Source organism: Varroa jacobsoni, unplaced genomic scaffold, assembly GCF_002532875.2.
Source record: "Varroa jacobsoni isolate VJ856 unplaced genomic scaffold, vjacob_1.0 scaffold_330, whole genome shotgun sequence".
NCBI lineage: Eukaryota > Metazoa > Arthropoda > Arachnida > Mesostigmata > Varroidae > Varroa > Varroa jacobsoni.
The window spans coordinates 276,390-301,746 of NW_019213232.1; the positions used below are offsets into that span (position 1 = coordinate 276,390).

General features: G+C 45.6%; 1 protein-coding gene and 1 long non-coding RNA gene across 2 annotated transcripts in view; both read right to left on the bottom strand.

Annotated features, from left to right (window-relative positions):
- Positions 1–25,357, bottom strand: part of LOC111259433 (uncharacterized) — a 321,535-nt gene that overhangs the window by 215,020 nt on the left and 81,158 nt on the right. The window lies entirely within an intron of this gene.
- LOC111259435 (uncharacterized) lies at positions 11,802–12,721 on the bottom strand. Its single transcript, XR_002679636.1, has 2 exons — positions 12,442–12,721; positions 11,802–12,154 (listed from the first exon to the last, which is right to left on the bottom strand). It is a non-coding gene; the product is annotated as an uncharacterized LOC111259435 (long non-coding RNA).

A 25,357-nucleotide genomic window follows, 5' to 3' on the forward strand; every position in this document is an offset into this window, starting at 1 on the left:
TTTATGGACTTTTTAATCATGAAAGACACACAATCCCTTCCGCCGGCACCAGCTGCGCTTCGCTTCGGCCTCTTTCATTTTAAGCAGACCACCGTCGTAACCACATCCGATTTTTGCAAACTCAGCTCGTGTTTGTGCCTTAAGAATTTGTGTGTCTAAGTCGTCACATAGGTGCTAGCCATGAGAGTTAGGCAAAGAAGTATCAAACACTATCTGTGAGGTGCAATACGTGACCTTATAAGTACACATTGAGTATGTACGTCTATACTAGCGAAAATTAAAATACTGTGCATCGTGACCACAAATCATAGTTGTATATAATCCGTAGCTTAACGCACCAATTGGTTGCTCCTCTCGCACTACAACACAAGTCTCATTTGAGCGCATTTTCTGTCTGCTAAGGGACCGAGGTTGATAGAGCCGCATAGCTCAACGCTAAATACACTTTTCTATAGGCCGCACATGAGCTTACTCTGTATTAGTACGCTTCGACACGCCTGCTTCCCGGTAAACGAGCAAATTAAGAATATACCATGTTTCTCAAGGCCTAAACACCTCTTAGCATACATACATCGACCGTACTGGTGCTGGTAATAATACAGGCAAACAATAGTCATTCGCTGTATTTTTTGTACGAAGTATAACGGAATTGACAGAAAACCTGAGAGTGTAACGGTCTTCGACTAGTTTGACACTCGACAAGACAAAATGTCCCCTTTTCCTTCTAATCAGTGACAACCTGATTCTTTGTCCTTCTCTCAGTCCGAAACTTTATATTTCGTACGCCAGTTTTCATAACTATAGGAGGTTCACTTGGATTTTTAGTCGAACACGCCTTTCGTAGCTTTCGACCAGTGCAATTGCGCATAATGTGCCATTTGTTCGGCGTATGGCAGCCACCACCACGTACTTTCGACAGACACCTCTATTGTTCATGGTTTTTTTTTTCGAGATCGGCTAGCCGTCAGTGTTCCTGTTTTTGACCGTATCCCACGAGCTACCTGAGCAAATAACAGAAAGGAACAAACCACGAGTTTGCGCATGGACCGTGCGACGGAACTCGAATTTTTTATTTTATTTTTTGGTTATCACCATCTCGTACCATTTCGCTTAGTCTCGCCGCCGGCACAAATTGCGCTTTGGCTCTAGCTATACCATCTTGAGGAGACCACCGCTGTAACCACATCGGTTTTTGCAGCAGTCGATTGCCAAGCTTCTATTGTTGGCGTTAATTCTCTTTCTCTCCTAATTCCATTTTTCTCCGTACCCCATATCTATCTTGTCCTCAGCGGGTAATGATGGGCTTATTGCTCCGTTTGATACGTTTTTCTCACCCTGAAAGGGAGAGAACGATACAGTCAGAGAAAGAGGAGGTGCGGAAAGAGTTCCCGCACGTCAAACAGCTGATTTCATGTTGGTAATAGCGAAGATCGTCAATACACATGGACAAGCTAGTCAAGAATTGCTTTTTTCATGGAAGCCTTCTTCTCGCTAGTCCTTGCGCTTGATCGATCTCGACAGAAGAGACGACGTCTAAGCAACACCAGTCATGGTGGCGTGCTGGTGCTACCGAAAGCGTTGCAAGATAGAAGAGGAACCACTTAGAAAGAAAATGGTTGGCTGGACCACTGGGGGGTAGGGTAAAATGAACGATAAGCTGGAGCACCCCGGGCGTTCTATGAATCGCTACTGCTGAATCGCCGCGGTTACTTCTGTTTGGGTCTTCGTTGGGCTAAAAATGCGTCGCCGGCAACCTATCTCAGTGCTTTTTTTCTTCGTTTCTTCCTTCTTTGGACCCTTCTTGTCTAGCTTCGCATTTGTCGAGCCTGGTCCTGTTCTGCTGTTTGTAGCTTCCCGGACAGCACTAAACTTCTGTCTCCAACTAGGTCACCCGCGAGTCATTCCACTATGAAATGCTATATGTGCGTGCTTTGCTGTATTATCCCATTCTTGCCTGTCTCTTTTCGCCCGTGTGCCGTGTCTAGCCAAATACTGCGGCTCCCATATGTCCAGTGAGGACAAACATCACCTCAATGCTTTGTCTGGATTCTCCATCAACCTACCTGCTCGTAATGCCTCTCAACAGATCGAGATACCCACGCAGCCCAGGCGACGTGACGGCTGCGGCGGCTATGGCAAACCGTACACAACTGCGCACAGCAACAGTACAGCAGTCCAACTCACGTCACTAAAAATCCATACATAGTATAAGCAAGAGGGCGCTTTTATTTCATCATCGTTCTGTGTACTCTTTCAAGCGTCCCGCTATTCGCCATTGGTACGCTGCGCTTTCTTACTTCTTTCTGTACGCCCGTAGCAACAGCGGTAAAAAGGTGGTAAAACAGGAACGAAAGTGAGCCGCAACGCTGACATCGGGAGGCAGCAGAAGAGGTTTGTGTCTATCGCTGCCTCTGCGAGTGACACTCCGACTGATCAACACGCTATCGGAAGATCCAAGCACTACTACCACATTCAACTATGGCTGTTACTGATCGGCGCTGGCGTCAAGCACGCTGGCTACGAATGGGACGTCTGTACGCCTCGGAGGAGCTGAGAAAAAGGAGTAAGAGAATCGGACGTTAGGACTCGCCAGCTAGGGCTTGATTCGATTCAACTCAGCTCAATCACGCACCGCATTGCATTTTACTCTAAGCAACAGCATACCCTAGCCGTATCGTTATTGCCACTGCAGAGATGATGTGTGGCGAGAGGCCGATAACGGTAAAGCTCAGCCAAACAAGAAAGAACCAACTAACCGGCCACAAACCAAACGAAGTAGACTGGGACTAGTAACGAATGGGCATCGACCCACCGAGAAGCGTAATGTTTCGTTGAAACGAACCTGCGACCCGAAGCGCTGATAGTAACAGCTGTAGATAGGAGGAACGGAGGGGAACCACAAGCTTACAAAGGCATCATAACGATTGAGTTATAGTTGGTGATTTGTGGTAGCTGTAATGATTGTGTGAATCTATTTTTAGTAATATATCACGATCACGGCCATTGCTACCGATTATCGGTGGCGATACTTACGGCGCCGGTAGTGGCGTTGGGTCGGCCAGCGCGTACATTTTGGGATTCACTGGTCATATATGACCAAAGATTATTCTGCTGGCATAATAGGAAAGGGTACACACGGTGGGATTTTGGGAGTAAGAGGCAGCAGGAAAATTTCCTATTCTGTGCGGTTAGTCTGTTCATTGCTTTCGTGTCGGCATTCCCAGACACAGAACTGTACAATATAAATAATCCATATGCTGTCGCGCATTGTATATCTACTACCGTACGGAAAGGCGTAGAAGCCAAAGACCTGTCAGGGTATTGCTTAGTTTAACGGCAGAGAAAGCGCGGAGGGGAGAGCAAAAGTCTACATTATGATCCATTGCTATGTTCGGTCATCGCTTACAAAGGCCAACTGAATCGGAATGAATCACAGCGAAATCTTATATAATACCCTATGAAAACTGAAATGTGGGAAGGTTGTTGCAGGTAATTGCAGGCGCAAACGAAATATATACGTAAAAAAAAAACATAAAATGTGAAAAAAGAGCAGAATTCTTAGCTCGCAAAGGATTCCTGTTTGAAATCTTCAGCTCCTATCGACGAAGTCACTCCAATAGCTTCTATCCCGAAGATAAAGAAGCAGTCTGTTTTGCGCCAATATTAATTAGTCGTAGACGGAAACTGTTGGTTAACTAATCAAGCGATGGTGTCGGTAATTATCTTTTCCAGCATCGGAGGGGAGCTGCTTGAACTTAGTTAATGATGTTTATTAACTTTCACAAGCATACAAGGTAAACAATTGGCCCTAATAGCTTAAGTTGAGTGCTTCGTACGTAAGTTAATTCATATTAACTTGCGTTGAAATCAGAGATCGCTAAGCGACACCGTTAATCAGGAATCGTAAAGGTAAACATTAGTGGCGACTGTCTTGCATGGCTAGAAAGCCCTCCTGAAAGGCCGTTACATTACAATTAGTCGTGTCTGCATTTCTGAAAGTAATTCAGAATCGCTTCCGATATTATACGACATATATTTACAGTTCAGTCACTAGGAATTATAAATAGTTCAAGTGATTCGCTCAAAGCCATGCTATGTCATACATATCATTTTGCGGGGATATCTTCGACCTCGATGAATTTTCCGAAACGCCGAATTTAGCACAATGTCCGTCTACGACAGTCAAACAGAGACAATCGACCTTCCCATATTCTAACCTTAAATTTGCCGAGCTAGCACTTTTAACCAATGCGGAAATGGCACTTCTAGATATCTGTCCTTTAGAACCCCTCTTAAATTTCGGTCCTCTATGTAGAAATGCCAACATACTATCGAGTAAACCAAAGCTATTGGTATATGCAGCGTCCTACTTGGCTGAGCAAGTGCTGAGAGTAAAATCGTGTTACGATGAGCGTACTAAAAGTATGAAGTAATAGCATTTTCACCGGCGGTCTCACCAGTGAGCGTGCACATCTACCTGTAGTATGATTTTGTAATTCTCAGGCGGAACAACAATACGCACGTAGCTTGTTTGCATGTTTTATTATAAATAATCTACGTACGTGCACGTTACTAGCAATACTCTTTGGCAACTTATTGAATGTACTCGCACAGACACTTTTGTATCTACAGGTTCTCGACGTTATTCATTGTTTTGCCAATTGTAAACCGTATAGGTACGTCCGCCGATCTAATAGATGCATATGTCAATAAAGTATGTACGCGGATTTATCTCCGTTTCCCAGTCAGCGTTCAGGTTTCAATTGAAGACACGGTTAGACTTTCCGAATAGACGTTAAGAGGTCTCTGACATTTTGACTGTCGTAGCGGAAATATGTTTCTCCCGTGTCAAACAGCAAGAAGCTATGACCTATCTATCTCAAAACTGAAACGTGATATAACCTGCCAGTGACAAACCTTATGCTCAGCTTTACATACACATATATGCCGTATCGTTGTTGTTATTTTCCCATTTCAAACCCACAATACCAATTCTCTACCGTTAAATTTCAGTTTCCAAGGCTGTGGGCGGCTTTGCAGCCGAGGTTGCCATGCTGTCGTCACAGTAACAATAGCTCAGAGCCGGGTATCTGAGCAACATAACAGATGTCAGCCAACTTGCTTCCCCTTACTTTTCCGCATCGGCGTCTTCTTCATCTTTCCCTAGCACTAAAACGAGCTTTCGACGACGTGGTGAGCCTTTTCATTCGCCCCAGCAAGAAATATAATATGATTTGTAATGGGGGAATGCCGTACAGAATAGCTATTGAAAAAAGTAGAATCACAGACGCCAGCTAGCCAACTAATCAACAATGAAAGATATGGCACGCGATTGCAATGACGACGTTGATGATATACACTTTAATGAACGGGCACGAAAAATGCCGAAAAGGAAAAGCCGTCAGACGGAGAGACAGTCAAACGAGGGCTTAGATTAGAAGACAAGCAGATAACTATCGACACGAAACAACTGATAAAGCTAGCAGATGCCGATCGAGAGCAGTACAGGGCAGGTTTTTTTTTGCTATAAGGAATGGTAGTCGTGATAGTGGCGGTAGTACTCTTTCTTTTTGTGGCCTATTCTCTATTGAATAAGCCCTCTGTTCTTGTATCGACAGGGAAAAAGGCAGATGTGTGAGCAGTTTGATTTATCTAATCAGTCTCAACTTTTCGCCATTTACCTTATCATGGACATGATAACATATGGCATTGTGACACTTGGCATATGTAATACAATAGATGAACATATCGTTCTAACTTTTGGTGCTAAATGACTCGAACCTATACCCGTTCCGGCGATCAATAAAGATTGCTCTGTCCTTGTTGTTGACGTGAGTCAACCGATCAATTATCGCAGGAACAAGCTTCCCAAATAATAACAACAAGTTTCAAAGCCGTGAAACGAAAACGCTTAATTATACTTGCTTCTAGCTAGCTTTTAGATAAGCATGGTATCGAGCGTAGGCATCTTGGGTACAGCTACTGTTACTGCACCGATCTATTAAGGTAATTCGGCTCTCAGAATCTGTATCTGTCAAATGGCTGTGACAACCAGGAAGGGCCCTACTGCAGTGACTATGCATGAGACAAGAATCGAATCCTGTGAGAAAATGTGACATAGATAGAGAAAGAGGAACAACTGTTCAATTGAGCACAAGAACGCCAGCTTTTTAAACAGAAGGTGGAAACCAAGGAAATCGGTTTAACGCTGAAGTGCACCTATATGTCAAAGAAACTGTGACTTGCGCTGGCATTGGATTGAAGCAGCCTACTGCATTTTAATTTATTTTCTTCGCACCTCACGCCCCGCTCTCTTCAGTACTATTCAACACCTCATTCGCATACACTTGCAGGTAACGTGTGTTTTGTGTGCATGTATGTCTATCTATTTCTATCTGCAGATCTCCCATGATTTCAATGCTGATGCTAAATGTGACGTGTGCTTAAAAACTCACTTTTTTCTCCTTTCCACAGGTGGCTTCAGCCTGCTAGACCTCTAGGTTTCGAGTTTTACGTCCGGCATCGCCGTTAGGCATCCCATCAGATGGCTGGCTCCCATAATGAAACGAAGTTCGTCTGCACCCAGATTCGAACCTAGAGTACTACGTGTCCCTAAGACTAGCAGGCAAATACGTTACCTATTAAGCTATCACGCGGACCAGTCTGCTGGATGCTGCCAGCAGTTTTCCTGCTCGCAAGAATATCCCCCACAGCCCAACAGCCGAGCTCTGGCGTTTTATCGAGAAGTGCGCGAGCTTTCATCGGAATTACTACCAACTGTCAAACGAACTGGCTGATGCGCGCGGATGGGCTGGAGGAACTAGGCTCCCCGTCATCCCCTTACCCCTGTTGTTCTTCTCTGCCCTTTTCTGATTGGTCGCACATTTTACTAGTTACACCATCGGTGATGGCTTGTCTGTCTGAGCGTCTGCTTATTCGTCGACTACGAAGACGATAAGTCGGTGGATGGAGGTAAGGGTTCAAGCGAGAGACCGGATGGCTGCCATCGTAGCCGGGCAGGTCTGTCGCAAACAGCTTTTGCGCATTTCTTGTTGGTCGGGTGGAAACGAATGGCGAGACAGAAGGAGTCGGCTACCGATCCGAATTGACGGCAGATGCTTGCCAATAGATAAAAACGCTTATGCACGGTACAAACATAGAACGCGACGAATGTCGACGAATACAGTGATGCGGGCTAATGTGTACGAAAAAAAGGGGGAAGAAAAAGGAACCGGTGCCTGGCGGAGATGGCGTCGGCGATAGACGGCTAGCGATTTATGCAGGCTTTTATAGAATGCTGGTAGAGGCAAAGGCTTTCGGAAGCTTGCAGACCACTTAGCAGATCTCTAGCCTATGGTCGGGCTAAGAAAAAGGCTGCAGCTGGTGGCGGGCAAAACAGGGACACACCTGCATGTACAATCGTCAGCAGTAACACTACAGCAGTGTAGAAAGAGAGAACGACTGAGTGAGGCACTGAACGAACCAGCGGTGCTGATATTGTTATGGCCTCCTTTTGGCCGACGCGGAAGAAGCATAGGCATTAAATTGCGAACAGTCTTTGCAAAGGACAGATTTCGCCCATTCCCATGCGCTCACACAGACATAGACAAGTACACACAACACCCGAGAATGGGACAAGATAGGCCTATCTCGGCCTATCTTGTCCCATTCTCGGGTTTACGTTGTTCTTCTACTTCTCGGTACAGTCATCGTACGACTGACGACCAGGCAGAGCTGAGAAGTGGCGGCCTTCAAGGCTAGTCCCACCGGTTCTCCCGATTCCACATCCTCCAATACTGCGTGGCTGAAAAAACTGCAGACAATCCAATTATAGTTAGGCAATACACGCTACAGAACGAATGCAACAAGAGCCCACTACGAACAGAGAGAGTATAAAGCTAGCGTGAATCCGCCTCGGTGACTTACAGCCCTGCAAACCTGTGGGATCGCAAAGCCAGCAGACCCTGCTTCTCATCTCCCATGATAAACCCCTTTTTTTTTCCTGGCTAGTCTTTGTACTATCAGTCGTTGGTGTGCTACGTCTATATTCGTCAGGAGACTTCAAGACACCAGCGAAGCGGCCATGCTATGCGTTCTGTAGGGTTGCCCGCTTACCTTGTCAATTGGCAATAAACGGTTGCGAATTCATTATATGATGCATTGAGAAGTGCAGGATCTTGCTAGTTTTTTGTGAAGTTGAGGAACATGGGTGGATTAAATAGCTTTATCTTCTTTCTCTGGATGCCAAAGGTGTTCCTCTAAATATAAACATCTTGGAACTTCAATATGGAATCCTTGAAATTTTTAAGAAAAGGGATTTTCTAGTGTTGCCTTTCTTTGCAAGGTTTCCATTTACGTTACTGTCACCTGCTGCTTGCTTCAGCTTCTTGAGTGTTCTTTTTACCAAGGTATCGTACCTAGCCGCTACGTGAAGAGGTGTTAGACCTTAAAGAAAACGTCATCTAAATCATGGAAGTCGCACTGAAGTTGCGAACAACCTGCACGAATGCAGGCGATGTGGGACGAAAGCTTGGCTGGGACGGGTATACTTCATAGAGGACATACATACGGATAGGTTTCTTCTAAAGAAACTATATATATAGCTGTTCTATAAGTTAGGTCGAACAAGAACCCGGCTCGCTCGAGACGCACTTTTCGATGGAATGTAGCTGTTGAAATATAGCCAGCAGCTCAGCCGGCAAAACGCACGGTTCTCCAGGCTGCCTCATTCGCGCCATTTCTCTTGTACTTTCGACTTAGCCACAACCTCCTCCCTTACATCAAATGTCTTTGAGCACATCGGAAACAGAATTCGAAGAACCAACGCTCACATTGGCGATACTTACCCGCAAGTATTTGCTCGATGTACATGCCGTCGAATTTCTGCTACTAAACTACAACAAGCGTCAACATGACTATCGAGTCGTTTAGGTGTCATTCGGGTTTTTTTTGCACACGACGTCAACGAGATGACGGAACAAATGACCAACGAAGGAGCCAATTTTAAGTAGCGCTCGCTGTTCAGACTAGGCGGGCTTGTTTCGTCGTTGCCGCTGCTCGCTGCGCAGCTGGTGAGGTGAAGCTAGGGGCCAAGCGACGTCTTGCTGCTGTTGTTACTCGATATTCATGACCTCTTCAGTGACGCTCATCTCTGTTGTACATGTATCACCGGCCCACTATATACAATGCTGAAACCCAAATGGCGATGGAGGCTAAAGTCAGGAACAGAACTTTTGACACGCCCTTCACTTTCTCCACAACAGATCTATGTTACGAAAAGCGTGTTCACTCCACGACAACGGATTTGTTCCATAATGACGACAATAACGAGGAGCTATAACAACAAAGCATTTATCCTTCGTGTCGACAGACCTTCGATGCTGCTGGCTGTTGTCTGTTTGTTTCTGGATATAGAATTCAACGGCGCTTCCGTCCCTTCGCCATTGCTAGACCCCGAGACAAAAAAACGTAATCTTTAAAATACTCAGAAACTAGCCACCTTTTCTTCGCTGGCCGAAAGGCAGTGGCAAGCTTGCTGGCGACCGGGTGGACGAACGAAGCAAGTGACGAAAATGGAACTGCGCAAAGCGACGCGAGGCACAGGACAACCGAGGTGCCGCGGCGAACTGGTTGCCCGGTGGCCAACCTGCAATGCGACGCCACGAGCGTACTGTGTGACCATGGGCAGTCACCAGGGGAACAACAGCAGTATCGACGCGGGCAAGTGCCATTTGCGAGCGACCGTCCGACACTACGAAGCCATCGAGCGACAAGTAAATTATATTTATTGCCGATGACAATGTGAGACCGACCAAATGGATCGAACCGCTGAAGCCTGTAGCGGCTCACACACAAGAAGGGCGATACGCTTATCGACGTAAGGGCCCTCGTTTTCTGTTAGTGTCATGCGACTCTAGGGCTTGGCAGGCAAGCAAAAAGGCAGCCAGTAATGGGAACTAAGGAGGAGGTGAGGGTACGGGTGTGGACCCGAGCCCCATAGAGCCTACGAACGCCACGTAAGCCAAGCTCCGACCAGTCTCGATCCGCAAATGACATCTTTCTGACTGCTACGTAGAAATAGCAGAATCCCTAGGGTTGCATCAAGACTCGATACGCCTAAGATGAGTGAGCCTATACGAAACGTGGTATGTAGCTGATGATAGATGCCGAGGGCACCGTCAGCAATTGTAGCAACTTCGCTCATCTGTTCCGCCCGCTTCCTTTTTCATTGAGCTTTGAGGGGTCTTCTCTGGGTAGAATGAGACACAGAACCTGTCCCATTTGCCAATCCGATAAAACTTCAGCTCACATAGTCCTGTCACCGCCTAAGCAGCCGATAACTCGGACAACTTAAGATTCAGCTATAAAAAAATTGTAAGCAACAACTCGTAGATGTCGCTAACCTGAGCACGAAAAGAAGGCCGTTTTGCTAAAAACTGATAGACAACTATAAACGCTTGGATAACCTACGACTAATATTCTTGGGGAATCTAAAATTGCCTTCTGACACTTTTGCTTTTTATTAAGACGTGTTTTTTTTTACATACAAATTACTTTTCTCCGCAGAAGAGGATCCCCTTCGGGAGCAAAGAAAACTTCAAGGTGTATGCTCAAAAGACACCTTATCTGTCCCTGCGCTTGTTTATCAGCGCATAGGAATGGGTGGCAGCGGGTGTACGCTTGAAATACGTCTGCGCGGCTGGTGATCGCTGCCAGCAGTGCAAACTGCACTCTTCTCATTTTTTGTCGTTGTTCCCATACCGTTGAAAACCAGATGATGTGAAACACTCCCACCACCGACATAACGACGTTCCCAGCACTGTCACCAACTGCTACGACGCCCCATCGCCCGTGTTATTTCGTTCCATCCATGCGGGCTAGTCTTGCCTGCAGCTACGCAACCCATCGTTCACGTCCCGCCACTCAGCGGATAGGGAGACACAGCAGAAGCGAATGACAGCCTGAAAAGAGATGCGCTCTTACTCACCCTAACCCCTCACCTTTTTCCCCACGTTTTATACTCGTACAGATACTGTCACCATCACAACTGCTGCTGCTACTAGCGCTGAGGTAAGCTTTCTGTCCTCCCTGCTAAGCAAGTATGACGCCAGCGTCCCCAGAAATGTCACCGGCGCTTGGTGACAACTGTGGATAAACCGGTGCTGCCGCATATTGGAAAGCTTTTGAAACACTCGATAAGTAACACCTGGGACGGGCGGGGGCGAGAGGACGAGAAATCAAAAAAGGCAAGACGGTTTGAGGAGGATAGGCCGGGCCCCGGCAGCCTCGTGAAGCATGTTCAGAAGCAAGTGGCGTATTGGGCATTCGTCTAAAAAAGAAACGTCGAATGAACATAGGCGACACATGATAACATGTCGGAAGAATCCGTTCGAGGCGAAATTGGCACGATGGTGAAGATAACGGAAAAGCAACAGCAACAACGTTGACGATGGCGGCGGCTACCTGGTGGAAGGCAATGTCTATGACCTAGCGCGACAGATTCTAAATAGATGCAAACCCATGCACCACCGTCGTCTCCTCCGAAATCCACAACTACTACGGATCAAGCCAACCAGTTCCGCTCAGCGTTTTCATTCTTTAGTGTATAGAAGAGTGAGTACGGTACCATCCTTTTATCTTTGCGGCGGGAGCCAATTGGCTTTTATGGCCATTCGAACATGCGGCCGTTTGACGTTTGCATATTGTACTAACGTGTGTAAAAACAGCCACATGAGCCAGCTGCGTAATCGATAAGCTACTTGAGTTTAATGTGGGATCATAGAGCGAAAAGGACGAGAGAATGAAGAAAATGTGTCCTTTATTTGATATAAACAATTCGCAGTGTAAATAATCATCGTTCATTCAATAATCTTCACATATGGGACTCCTATATCATGGGACGCGAATTAGTATAAAGTAAAATTCGGACATACATATCCATGCAACGCCTCTGAACATCGAAACTTATGGATACAAGGTGCATGTTTATCACGAGCCGTAAGAAAAAAAAAAGAATGTTTAGTGATTTTTGTTACTCTAGCCGCAATTTCAAATGTCAGAATATAATAGTTGGTAGTAGAGTTGATTGCCCTTCAATATAGCCTTGGAGCCGCCAGTTCTGGACCTATCCTCCAACGTCAAATTTCCGTTCTACCTAAAATATAACATGAGAACAAAAGAAAATACTGTCATAAGCTGGAACTTCGATTATACAAGTACTATGGTGTATCAGCGTTTTTTTTAATCGCTATGACCTTCTGTAATGAGTGTACTCGCTAGTCCTTTTCACTTCAGCATTCGGTTCTCATTGTTATACCGCAACGCTAATTCGTTTTCATCTGCAGGGTGCCCACTTAGATGAGACAACGTCCCTGATGGGTCGTCTGAACTTTGCACCGCTAATGCAGACTCACTTATTCTCATCTGAACACCACTACTCACAGATAGCTGCCTAACAAACTGCATGTTTGGGAAGCAGTAGGCTTCATTTGTCCGGAATTGACGAAAGACTACTGAACCTATCGTAGCCTGCAGATTGGCTTCGGTCCGGTTAGACGCAGCCATTCCGCCAGAGAATAACGCGAGCATAACAGCGGAACGGATAATGTGCCAACAACAACAACAACAACGGCAAGACGGCACGAATATGTCGTCGCCGACAACAACTTCAGCCGTGCAGCGTTCGCCTCCGCAGTGAGGGCCAACGCTCGACAACATTGAACGCCGGGCTATAATGTGCCCGCGGCGCTACTACACATACGAAGCAGACGTATGGTGGCGCTCTTCGCTTCAAACCAAAAATGGCAAGTTTCGCCTTTTCCTCTTACCCTGTATTCTCCGTCGTTCGCTTTTGCGTCGTATTGTCACTTTCAAAAGAAGCCAAACTCTTCGTTGAGAGGGCGACGGGACGTTTATTGAGGCTGCGCACCGCAGCAACTGCCGGCCCCATCACAACCGCTAGTAGCGACGCCATACAACACCAGCAATGACGATGACTATCGAGCGGGACGAGCGTAACAGCGGCTACAATAGGAGTAACAGCGGCAGCTACGGCCAAGTGTCGTCTGCTCTATGGGAGGCGACGACAACGGCTAAGGGCGGGTGCCGTGTTAACAGAAAGGGGGCGCATACTATCATGGGGAATACTGCCGAAGCTTTTAAAAAAAGAGGCGAAAAAGCAATCTTCAAAATGCTGAAAAAGAAGATGACGTCTTACTAAGAGTCGTATGTTAATACATACCACAACCATATGGGTACGCCATGGAACGGTACATATACGAAATACGCATAATGCCATGGATGGTGGAGAATCTTACAAATGCCCAAGGAGCAATTAAGCCCGATGAGTAAGCTGCGACGTGAAATAGATTCGTATTCGTTTGTCGATGAAATTATACGAGAGTAGCAATGCAGATCCTGAGTCTATTACGTATATTGGGTTTGCATAAGGTAAAACAAGGATAGCGTGGATTAGTCAATATTAATTAGCGGCTCGAAGAGGTAACGAAACCGACGCCGTTAGCTGAGTATCATAACATAATAGGCATTGCGAGCGGACACAGTGTATCTTAGCGAATGCTGTTGGTCATCCTGCTCAAGTGAGGTAAATCACGAAAGAGAAATAATCCATATGACTCCAGCTTTGCCTGGCTGATTTGTTGGAATTACCATATATGCCATGGTCTGAACTTTCATAAGGTTCAAGCTTAACCCTGTTAGTCGCTTCGGCTTGGACGTAGTTTCAAGTTGAGTATAAATCCCCAATTGTCCCATTAATATGATAGATTCCACTGCTAGCGTTAAAATTGTCGTGCCCTTCTTGGCTGTTCGCCGGTACTGGAATTAGCAGCTGTAACCCGGGGTTTGTGGTACTCCTGCTGTCATCGCTGTGCACTAACTGAACTAAGCGACAGCCGCGCGAGTTTTGTCTTTTTTATTTCTTTCAGCTGCATTTGCTTTTTCGATCTTTAGCTCGGTCGGCCCAGGACGAGTTCACTTGCCTTGTCCCTAAACGATCGGCCGGTCCCTTCTGAATGGGCAAACTTTTGGTTTTTCGACCAAGTTTGCTTCGGTGCCTTTCTTCCGTTCCGTGCTAGTAGTTTCCCCTATCGTCTTGGTCTAGTTGAGTCCTTGTGCCCTAGCGGTGGTTCGCCTCCGCCGCACCCCCCTCTCTTGTGGTGTTCTGAACGCCACTACGACGGTAGTCGCTGCGGGTCGTAGCAATTGTATGGGTAAGTCAGCAGCTGCGCCAGGACAGATGGCAAGCGGAATTTCATTAGCACGTTTGTGATCCGCAAATCTCACACTTTACACGCAGCAGAATCGACGACGATCGGCTCGCTCGTGAGCGGCGGCTGTGTTGACGTTGCAATACGCTGGCTGTAATATTACGGGCAAAAAAGGAAAAAGAGGGATCCAATCCTTGCGGACTTCGGGTGTAGAAGCCCAATGATACACGCATTGAGGAGGGGACAGATGGAAAGGGGAAAGAGCCGGTTTGAAAAAAACCCACCCTTTGTTAACTCCTAACCCCTCTCTAACCTAACGCCCTTTACCGATTTTTCCTCCACCCGCCAAAGTTTGCCAACGCGGACGCCACTGCCACTCGAGCGGAAGTTAGAGCCATCGGAACGAAACAATTTAAACTATCTGAAAACTTTCCGAACGCCCCTGCTGAGCGAAGGCCGACCGAGTGTTAGAAGCGGACCTAAGCCTATCCAAGAGAGTTTCTAGGATCGAGAAGAACAGCTTTCCTCGAAGATAAAATAGGAGATTTTTGGGGCCTTACTAGCGAGATTGGAAACCAAACGGAAATGAACCAACGTACGAGCAATCGAGAATTCCAAGTTCCTGCCAACATTGGCGCCAGGGAGGTTAGCCAGGAATAGCGGGGTGGACTGAAAAAAGAGACAAACTTGAAGACGGATCCGCTGCGAGGAAAGTGGTGGTCGTAGATGAAGTGGTGCACCTGCGCAGCAGCACCCCACTGAAGCAAGACGAAAAGTGACTTAACCCTGCGAATCCCGGCAGATCAAAAAGTGTTTCATTTTTAAAAACCAACTGGTTCCTGATTAAACACCGAATATTAGCTTGTAATCCAGCAGCGCATGAAGTTATCAATGCATCAAATGTTGTACAGTTTACGCTCACAGTGAACTTCGGAACGTCTTGTCAACTAAGGATAGGACACGGGGAAATAGCGGCAAACGGACCAGTCTGAGAAATTGCGCACAAAAGACGAGAAAACTGTGCGAGCAAAATGAGACGGATTTCGTCGGCCTGACCCCCTACTACTGCTACTTCTGCCCGGTACAAATGTCTCAAGAGCATTTCGCCTATATCGTCTCGCACAGATATTAGTTTGTACGGAGATAACAGCAGCAGCTTCATGACCGTCAGGCCAACAGGCTAACTATTCGCGTAACCTATGCGTTCGCCTTAATGTGAGTTGCTGATGAAAAACGTATCGTGTTGTAATGCGGGCCACACGAAAACTGACAGGAAGGAGCTATGCGAAATCAGACAACAGACTGGTCAGTCAGTAGCATGATGATACAGCGACGGTAACGATGGAGATCGATCAGGCTCAACCGTTATTACTGAGACGATTTTTTGCAGCGCGCCAACTTAACAAGGATTGTTCCCGTGTAACGTGTGAGCGCAATTATTCAAGTTACATACGTTCTTCGTGATTGATAACTGAAATACGTTTTTACCGATGCTCGAAAACTTGACCGATCTAACACTCTCGAGGCTTTGGGCAGTGCTATAGGAGGTTCGATGACTGGAAACAACGCGTATCAAAATCGAGACGCGTGACGCTTCAAAGCGACGACAATTCTTTTTTCTATAAGCAGTCCCATTAGCCCTGTTCTACATCATAGCAGAACTCAGATTATTGTTAAACAATTATTAGAATACAGAGATTAATAGCGGGTCACAGTAATCAAGCCAATGTCGACTGGTTATCTTTCATGCCAACGGTATGAAAACGTAACTGGCGCTAGGGTCGCCAAATAGAAAATCATAAGTAAAGGCAAATATGCTGAAACTTGTAGCATTTTAGCAACGCGCCATTTTTGCACACGCAATACGTATAAAAATAGGTATACGTGCAAATACTTCTAGTTCCCTTGTAACTCTCCGGCGCTGACAAACTGATAGGGCATAGTTTCACTGTTGGATTACACAGTTGTATCTTGAGTCCTCTTATATATATATATTTGCATCCTGTAATGCAACGGTATAGCCGTATCTCGCGCTATCGCGGCTTTTTTTACGTCTTGATTAACTATTAACGAAATTGTTTGATATACCATTTACAGGAATTCAGTGACACAATGATTGAGTCAATAGACCTACACAGACTACCACCTACATGCTGGATAATGAACAAAGCATCGTTTTCGTCATTGGAGCACTGGCAACGTATCTTTTTTGCACTGCGTATCGCCTGGTTACGTAAACAGGAAATTATCACTGGCGATGGACGCTGGTATCACGTGTGGATACGACTGGTGTGCCCGTTGCACGACTACTTGTGCCACCGGATAAGCCGGATCGAACGACGGTGGACACGCCAACAAGCTGGTGGACGCATCGCGAAGCAAACGAATGAGAAGGATATAGCGGCTCTAGAGGATCCCAAGCATGGATGACATCGACCGGCATTTTTGTCGGAGGTTGTCAAGACAATAGCCTGGAGGTGAGCTACGGGCTGACCCAAACGCATGCTTCGTCGATTTACCAGCGCGCCGAAGATTGCTCGAATGGACGGTCTGAAGGCACCATGCAACGTAATGTTACGCTAACAGCTTTTTTATATTATATTAGTTCACGTTAAAACAACCAAGTGGCTATCTAAGACGGCAAGAAAACTATTAATAGACTACAAAGCGTAATATAGAAATTTTTGCATAAAAAATTTTTTGTCCCGCTATAGAGTTGATCGGTGAGCAATGACACCGGTGATATGGCTTCTCAAAGTTCCTGAGGAAGGTAAAGAAAATCGGACTTCATTGCAAAACACTAAAGATAGAATTGCCCATATTAAAAACTGCGTCGTGACATGGCTAGCTTCGACAATTAGTCGAGCGCAAAAAACGCATTCTCCCTCTATCACTTTACAATGCTCGAATAGGCTAATGTAAGGATGAATTAAATAGATACCTACTTATAACGACCATTGCCTAAATCATACCCGTAATTTGTCGATTACTAACCACCTGTGAAAACAGACGGTTCCACGTCTATTTCATTTCTCTAACCTCATTAGCTAGGAACTAGACCGATCCTCTCAATACCGCTTGAACCCCCCAATATCGTCCGGGTACCCGAAGTTAACTTACCTGTAAAAAGCATTTCGACAATATATGGTTAGATTATAATACATTTGCATAGAGCTGATTGGCATTACATTACAAATGATCAAACAGTGTGCACGAATTTAAGCATTACTGAAAAAATTTCTATCACCGCATGTTATGGTTCAATTACTTCTATTTGTTATAGCTGTCGGATTATACCTCCGGTACAGCAATGTTGCCTTGGTTTTCAATTTTCATATATTATAGGTACACAAATATATTGGTCTATATGGAAACACATCTGACGGGGGTGAGTACACCCGCCTCATCTCAAATTGTTGCAAAAAAAAACTCGACCAAAACGGTATTGAGCTAAATCGATTCGGAAAGGACTGTACATAGACGATTCCTGTGTTATCACTGGGAATACGTCTATACAGTATCGTTTGTTAAAACGACATACGGTCAAGCACTCCATTAGAGGCAACTAAGTAATAATGGACATTGCCTAGGTTGCGCGGGCAAGCCGCCGCATTCGTTTGTCAGAGCCGACTAACCTAACCTTATTTTTTATTTATCATCATGGAACTATACACTAGAGCTTTGTAGCATTCCTTTTCGGACTTCTTCTTTACCCTATTGATGAGAGAGCCTATTTCATTTACAGGCCACTGTCATCGTTTCTTTTGCCTCTGCGATTATGACTGTGGTCGTAGCTGTCGTCCGTGTCGGTCCGTGATGTTAGGCCAAGTTCGTGGCAGGTGCATACGTCTGCCTTTGCTGTCTATCGGCCGTTTCGAACCGCCCCCAGTATCATAGTTCCCAGTAGCGGTGACAACAGCAAGCGCAGCAACAGACGATTACGGGCTAATTTTCGTTTGTTAGCCGCTGACTCATAACTTCGCCTGCTGCCTCGCAGATGAAGCACGGTCGGCCTGCGGCCTACAATGGACGAGAGGCAATTAGGCAAACAGCGCAAGGGGGCGGGAGCATGCAATCTCGAGAGATGGAAACCGCTGTCAGTTGTTTGTCCATCAGTCTACGGAGTTTACTGCAACCGATGCTGACCCCGGATTACTTTCTGTCAGCCGCTGTTGCTTTCTTCGCCGTCGCCCCGTAGCACGAAAGGATGGTGGGTTACAGCAAAAACAAGCGAAAGAGAACAAAATGCCAGTCCACAAACAGTTCAGAATCCGCCACCATCGCCCCTGCGAGTGCTGCGACGACTAAATACGCTCTCCTGACGTATGAGTAAGAGTCGATTAGTAGTTTGAGCATCTTCCAAACGGAAGACATCCACTGTTCGCTTCATCTTTGTTACCATCTCTGACCTTGCCTACTTGGACTTGCCCTATTAACTCACTTTTCTCACCACGTCAGAACTGCTAGTTAGGGCACTTCGTCGTGATATGGCGTAGCGTGAAGCCCCGTTCCACAACTGATAATGACGTTAATATAGAGCTAACCTGCTGCTTTCGTCTTCTGTTCAAGGAACGAGAGAAAAACGCCAGAAGATTAGGTAGATTTTGCGTTCTGGCGAGAATATGTCGGCCAGCTATGATTCGGAGCTCTTTGATAGCGACGGTGACAGCTGCAGCAGTGGCAGCATTGACGTCAATCACAGAAAGGCGGTGGTTGTTTGCACTGCGTCAGAAAAATAGTAGCTAGAAGGATATAGAAAATAAGCCGATAGAGTACAATTAGACGGACCTTCCGCTGTTTCTACTGTGCGAGGTCAGTGGTCAGGGATGGAGAACGCAGGAGGGAGTAGCTTCTCTAACCAACCACACCTAACGGCTGATCGCCTACCCACGATTGGTAGCATCAACGTTCCTTCACCTCGCCTCGGCTGATCTTGCATTCGCTCGAGTGGACGGTTTATAGCTGCTTGTTTTAGTAGTTACGGAACTCGTTTACATATATCGCATCTCTCTGAAGGACTATCGGGAAAAAGGTCTACCAAAAGGCCATCGCACCTGTCAGTAGTCTCGCAATCTGTACAGAAGATGTATGTGTACCGTGTTTAGTTATTGCTTAGTTTATAAAGAACACATGAATAGCACTGTATTATTTGAATAAAGTATGAATGTAAATATAGATATAAAACATGGGAAAGAGAAATGGAAAAAAACGAGTCCACAAAAAAGTGTCTGTGTGTATGATGACGACAACGACCACGACGAGCAATTAGTGTTGATTAACCATCGTACAGACTGTAGACGAAAAGCTTATCACATCGGGTAAGCTCTATTTCAGAGTTTTAAAATATTCAATACTCACGTTATATAGGAGAGCGTTCGTCGTGCGTGGTATTGGATCACGGTATTTCTTGCAGACGACACCATTATAGTCTTTGCATCAATTTTTTGACCAAATTCGATCATCGCTTACACTTGCCTTTGCATTATTTAGTATAACTCAGCATTATTAAGAAAGCGCTCAAGCAATATTATAGCGCAGGAATATGGGAAGTGATCTATCGGTTACCGGCGTTATTATTGCAAAGAGCAGAACTCGCGCTTCAACATTGAAATCCTTTTCATTTCACTGCCGCCCACATATATTCTAGTCGCCTCAATCACGATCCTTACGGATTATGGAAAGATCATATATCTGTTCGATTGTTTCCGGCCGGACACCCAACACTAAAAATACCGACAATATGGTTTTTCCGTCCACTTGAATTAATCGTGGTCTGATCCAGGGGTCAATGAATTTTAGACCTTTTTTGTCGCCTCCTCCCCCCTCTCTCTCCTTCTATGTGTATATACACATATCTCTATCGTTTGAAACGCAAATACGTAAATCTGACAAAGAAACTGCTCCTCATCCGTCCACCGGCTCGCTTGTTCCCGCTCCCAGACTGTATGCATATAGAATGGATATATCATACTTTTGGGATAGCGGTTTTCTTCTACAGTAATCTACTACCATTATGATAGGACGTTGACTTTCAGCCGTCAAGTCACCCGACGTGTTGCAATTGTTTATTCATTGGTTTCCGCTGCGCTGTTTCTCGCTGCCTTTATCTCGCAGAGTTTGTTGTTTAATTCGAGTGACGTGAAGGGTCTTGCGCTCAAACTTTCTATTCGCCAACCGACGGCCCCTATTTCATGCTGCTGTTGCTGATTCAACTCTGCGTGTCAGTGCATGGGTCTGCGTGAGTCGCTGTGTACGTGTGCGTCCGGGAGCAACACCGGAGGGAAGCATCTATTTACCTAAGATTTTTAACAGCGAAGAAGCGGACGCTGATGTAATGTGACGGTTTATTTAGCAAAATAGGCCCAGCAGGGACAGGAAAGGCAGGCCAAGCCGAGTAGGAAGAGATGGCCGCGTTCACTCTGCAATCTCCTCTTCCTTTCGTAGGCGGCAGTAGTAGTGGCGTGTCGGCGGCGGCTTCTGCGTCGACGTCTGAGTTGTTTTGCGCACTCTCCCGGGGTTGCTAGGGCTTGCTGGCCACGCCACGCAAACCCGGCATTAATTCGTTTCGTTGGAAGTGTTCAGTTCCGGGCATACGTCAGGGGAGAAAGCCCAGAAAGAAGAAATACGGGTCGAAATCAAACTGTCGGGTACTTTAAAACTTGTTGTGGCAGCAATTCCTTGCTGATTGGCTTTTGATGCTGACTGCTGTTGCCATTGAAGGACTGACTGGAGATGCAAGCCTATGCGTAGTCGGCTTATGGTCCCCAGAGTTTTGCCGGCTTTTCCAACAACACTAGCTTCAGTTAGCTCGCACTCGGCGGTGGGTGTGGCAGCAAGCAGTCCCCTACCGCTACAGAAGGCAGTGCGGTGAATAACCTGGGAGAAGATTTAGAGATCTCAAATGCAAATGGGGCTGCAGTCAGTCGAACGACCGCCTAACCAATGCTGTTCGACATCAGTTTTGTAAAACCTTACGTAAGGGACCTACTATTGCCTCCTCGCAAATATATACACGTATATTTATTATATTATATATAGATTATGCAACTCGAACGACGAAAAATAGACGTTGCAGAGGAACTACAATAGTACGGATTATAACAAACGTAATCACCTGTCGGCCTTAACTCTGTGACTATATCCATTGTATTATATGTTGTGCGTGGACTATCTTTTTTTTTCTGTTTTGGCATTGATGCATCTAATCTGCTGGAATACGTAGCAATTAAATTTTTACATATGTTGTATATATAGTATGGCGATGTATACACCTTACCACCTGTTCCCACGAAATTCGTTATGTTCAACACGAAACTTCGGTTCAACGTCAGCCGCTTATTTTCGCCTAGCGCAGCTAACTTCGAATCGTTGGTTTGAGGAGTGTTTTTTTTCTTTGTTGATTCGTGATGATGCCTGATTTCGCATGACGCCTATATGGTAGCAAAGGCTTCATCAACTGCCACATCATTTTTTCTCAATGCCGCACCATTAGCATTCCCCGGTTTGCCCATCTTGCAGCACAACGGACTAATGCCATTGAAACCCAGATGCGTCCCACAAACGATCACCCGTTGGGCAGATTGTGGGTTGCGATAATCGCGATTTTGCATTGCTTCCTGTTGAAAAGACCAATCAGGACAGGGCCTGAGAGCATCGCCAATGGCATCTGTGGCATTTACGACACCGGGCCAAGAAACCCGGGATCATTAGAATCACTGATGGGTGGTTAGTACGAGATCAGAAATTTTTATTTTATATGCAAAGAAAAAAATTACCAAAGTTTATCAATTAGGTCTATAACTACGTTGTTCAATTCCTAATCCCAGCATTATGCTATGTAGCCTAAATTGGTCAGCTGGACGTCCTGACAACTTGTCTATTAGCTTAAGATGAAGCTCAGTTTAAAGAATGCAATTCAAATCGTATCAAAAATTTCCCTATTCGCGACTTCCCCGCGCTACTGATGCCTCTGTCACATCGGCCATTTGCGCCTCTATAGCGTACGCTGATGGCGATAAAAATCTGAAACATTAAACACCACGCAGCCGACAAGCCATGCGCTACATGCCAGTTGCACGAATCGTCGCCCGTAGCAGAAAACAACGCCTAACAGTTGGCCGCATTGTGACTTGTGGTCCCCCTATGGGACCAAAAAGGAAATGACGGAGAATTAATCTTATCCAGGAACATCAGCTGCACGAGCCCCAATGAATATCTGTATCGACAGCATAGGATGGGGCAGCTGCAGCAGTGGCAGCGATCAGATCAAACGATATTTCTCTTTCCCTTTCACTTCTATATTTTTTTTTACCTCTTCTCTCCTTTTTCGACTTCATGAACGTAACTCACTTCGTAGAGGTGTCTAGGTTTTGAAGAGCGGGAAATGTTAACGATGATGGCGGTGTCGTGAGGGAGAAATACGTCCCGGTGCGACTGTCTAAGCACGTTAGATGTCGTTGTAGCTCCATCATTGTCGCTTTCAACAAAATAATGAGCAATCATCGTAGAAATGCAAGCGGGAACGATACGTCATAATGTGCGCGGGCTCGTAGAGGAAGGAAGGGGGGCTGGCGGGGAGCGACATGGTCGCACCAATGGCTGTGCAAAAAAGTGGAAAAGGCTGCAATGTAAAACGACACGAAATGACGAAACGACGAGCGAAAAGCTGAACCAGGCCAAAGCAGGCCACGCCAAGCCAAACAGAGTTTAGCCTAACCGAGCAGCACGTGGTCTAAACGTCTAACATCCTTTCCAGCCTGAAACATGAAAATGCCTTTCTGATTTTGCGTTTACACCCTTGCAAGCCCAAAACCCACGTCCTTTACATTCTTGGCGCTGCTGTCCTCGTTGCAAATCGTTGCCTGCGCTGGTGTCGGCAAAGTTAGGAAGCGTTACGTATCGTTTACACCGTCTTATTCATACTGAAATGTCAAAATGGTAAGACGAATAGCCGGCAACAGCGACAGCAGCTGCGTTTCAGCATCTGGAAAAGATACAGGAACGGTCTGGTGAAATGGAATAGCCGTCGGCGAGGCTGAGAAAAGATCCGACGCGATTCCAAAGGTATAGCTTAGGTTAGTGTGGGACATGGATATGTCGAGTCGACACCGCTCTGAGTACATTTGGTCAGCGAATCTTGGCGGACGAACATAAATGTAGAGGCTAAAACTTAAACTAGCGACAAGCCAACTGGATCCCCAACATAGATGGTCCATAGACCGGATAAACAATGCTAGTAAAAAATAACTCCAAGCTTGCGAACAAGGTTTTAAGCTCTAATATTTTATCGGTAAGACGATACATGACGACCTTTTGGAAACCATTTGCTTATTGCATGTACCTCAAACAGCTTACCGGCTTACCGCGGCTGTTCCGTTCCTCCTCCCCACGTCACCTTTTATCGGTGATTTCCGGGAAATTAAAAAGCACATGAGGCTTTTATAGCACCTTAGATCAGGTTATTGATACGGAGGGTAACATGTGATGGCGCAACAACGGCAGATTTCTGCGCTGCTTAGCAACCAACGCTGATAGAAATTATTTATGGTCGCAGCTTCGTCAAGTACTATAGAATGAAGATATATAACATAAAATGAAAGCGGAGATCAGCATTGAAAGCGCCTTAGATATGGAAGAAATCAGGTTATACTGTCATTGAAGCACCAAAATCACGATAACAATGAATCACTATGAGATGGCTCTCGAGTCTTTTCAAGAAGTTATCTTTTAACACATACCCACATGTACGGGAACGTCTAGAATGAACCCATATATGTCTAGAAGTTCGCCTAGGATAAAAGAGTGTGTTTCTAATGACTGATATGTTGATCTCACATTATCAACTACGCCGGGAAGGATGTTACAGGTTTCCGCCACTAGTTCAAAGTATTGGACGACTTTGTTTATGCTGGAAAAAAAGCAGTGCTAAGGCGAAGACTGAATCACGTAAATAATGCAGAATAAACTGAGGCTGGTTTGGTAAAAGCTTTAAGTGATGCTTTAACCTTTGGCCTTGATGATTTCACGTCAATCCCAAAACGAATCCGTCACTATCGGCTCTCAACAGTACGGATCTTCGAGAATCAGATCTTGTGGAATTAGAAGTGGAACTAGCTATAGCGAGAAATACTGAATAAATACTCGAGCAATAGCAGTTCACACAAAAGTGAACGAATAAAGCTTGACAATCAGCCGGCTGAGAGAAAATTGTCACCAGCTAATGGCTCTATAATGACGCTAACTGCAAAAGCCATAGTTTACCCAGGGGACCGCGCGTATCGCATTCTCAGTAGCAACGGAGTAACAGGAGAGAACCAGCAATAGCAGCTGTCAATGGAGGACAAGCGACAGCTACATGGGACAATATGACCAGTTCATGAAATACACCTTTAAGCTTGAACCGAAGAGCGTTTGACAGGGTCATTAGTGCTTTATTCTATTTCTAGTTCTTAGTATATTTGAATACAACTACACGAGGTGCTTCACATAACTTACTATATATATAGTATCGCAGTGTAGATCGCAACGGAACGAATGACGTCGACTATGCCATCACTAGTTTAAACTATTGGAGAACGCAATTGTTGCCTTCACTAAATCAAATCAAACAGAAGATCACGTAAAATTTGTAATAATGAAAATAGTACTCAGAATTCTCTTTCCTGAAATTCACCAACACGAATAAGACCGTAAAGTATGCTGCCACCGATGACTTCACTCGTAATGGCTTCGTATTGGATTGCACTAGTGATGTATAGAGGAAGTTTTAAGGAAAAGTTTCGCGTTTGATTTCGTGAACAAAGTTAAATTTAAGTACGCTCTATACTACCCGTCGCTAGGATGAGACTGCGAAGCCGGCTGGACTAGAGGCTTTCACACAGCCTACCAAATAGACAAATCGGCACCCAAAGATCAAGTCAGACCTTAAACAGTATGTTACGGTTCTCGCGAAACATCCAAGTCAAAGAAAGCTTCTTCCTGGTCTCTTTCTCTGTTTTTCTCTTCTGCTTCCGGATGCCTGATCGCCTACGTTAAGTTCCCGCCCGTCCGTTCCTTTGGAGCTCCGCCGTCGTTACCCAGCAGAAAGAGTTGTGGGTCTGCACAACGCCCGCATATGAAGTAGCTTCCTT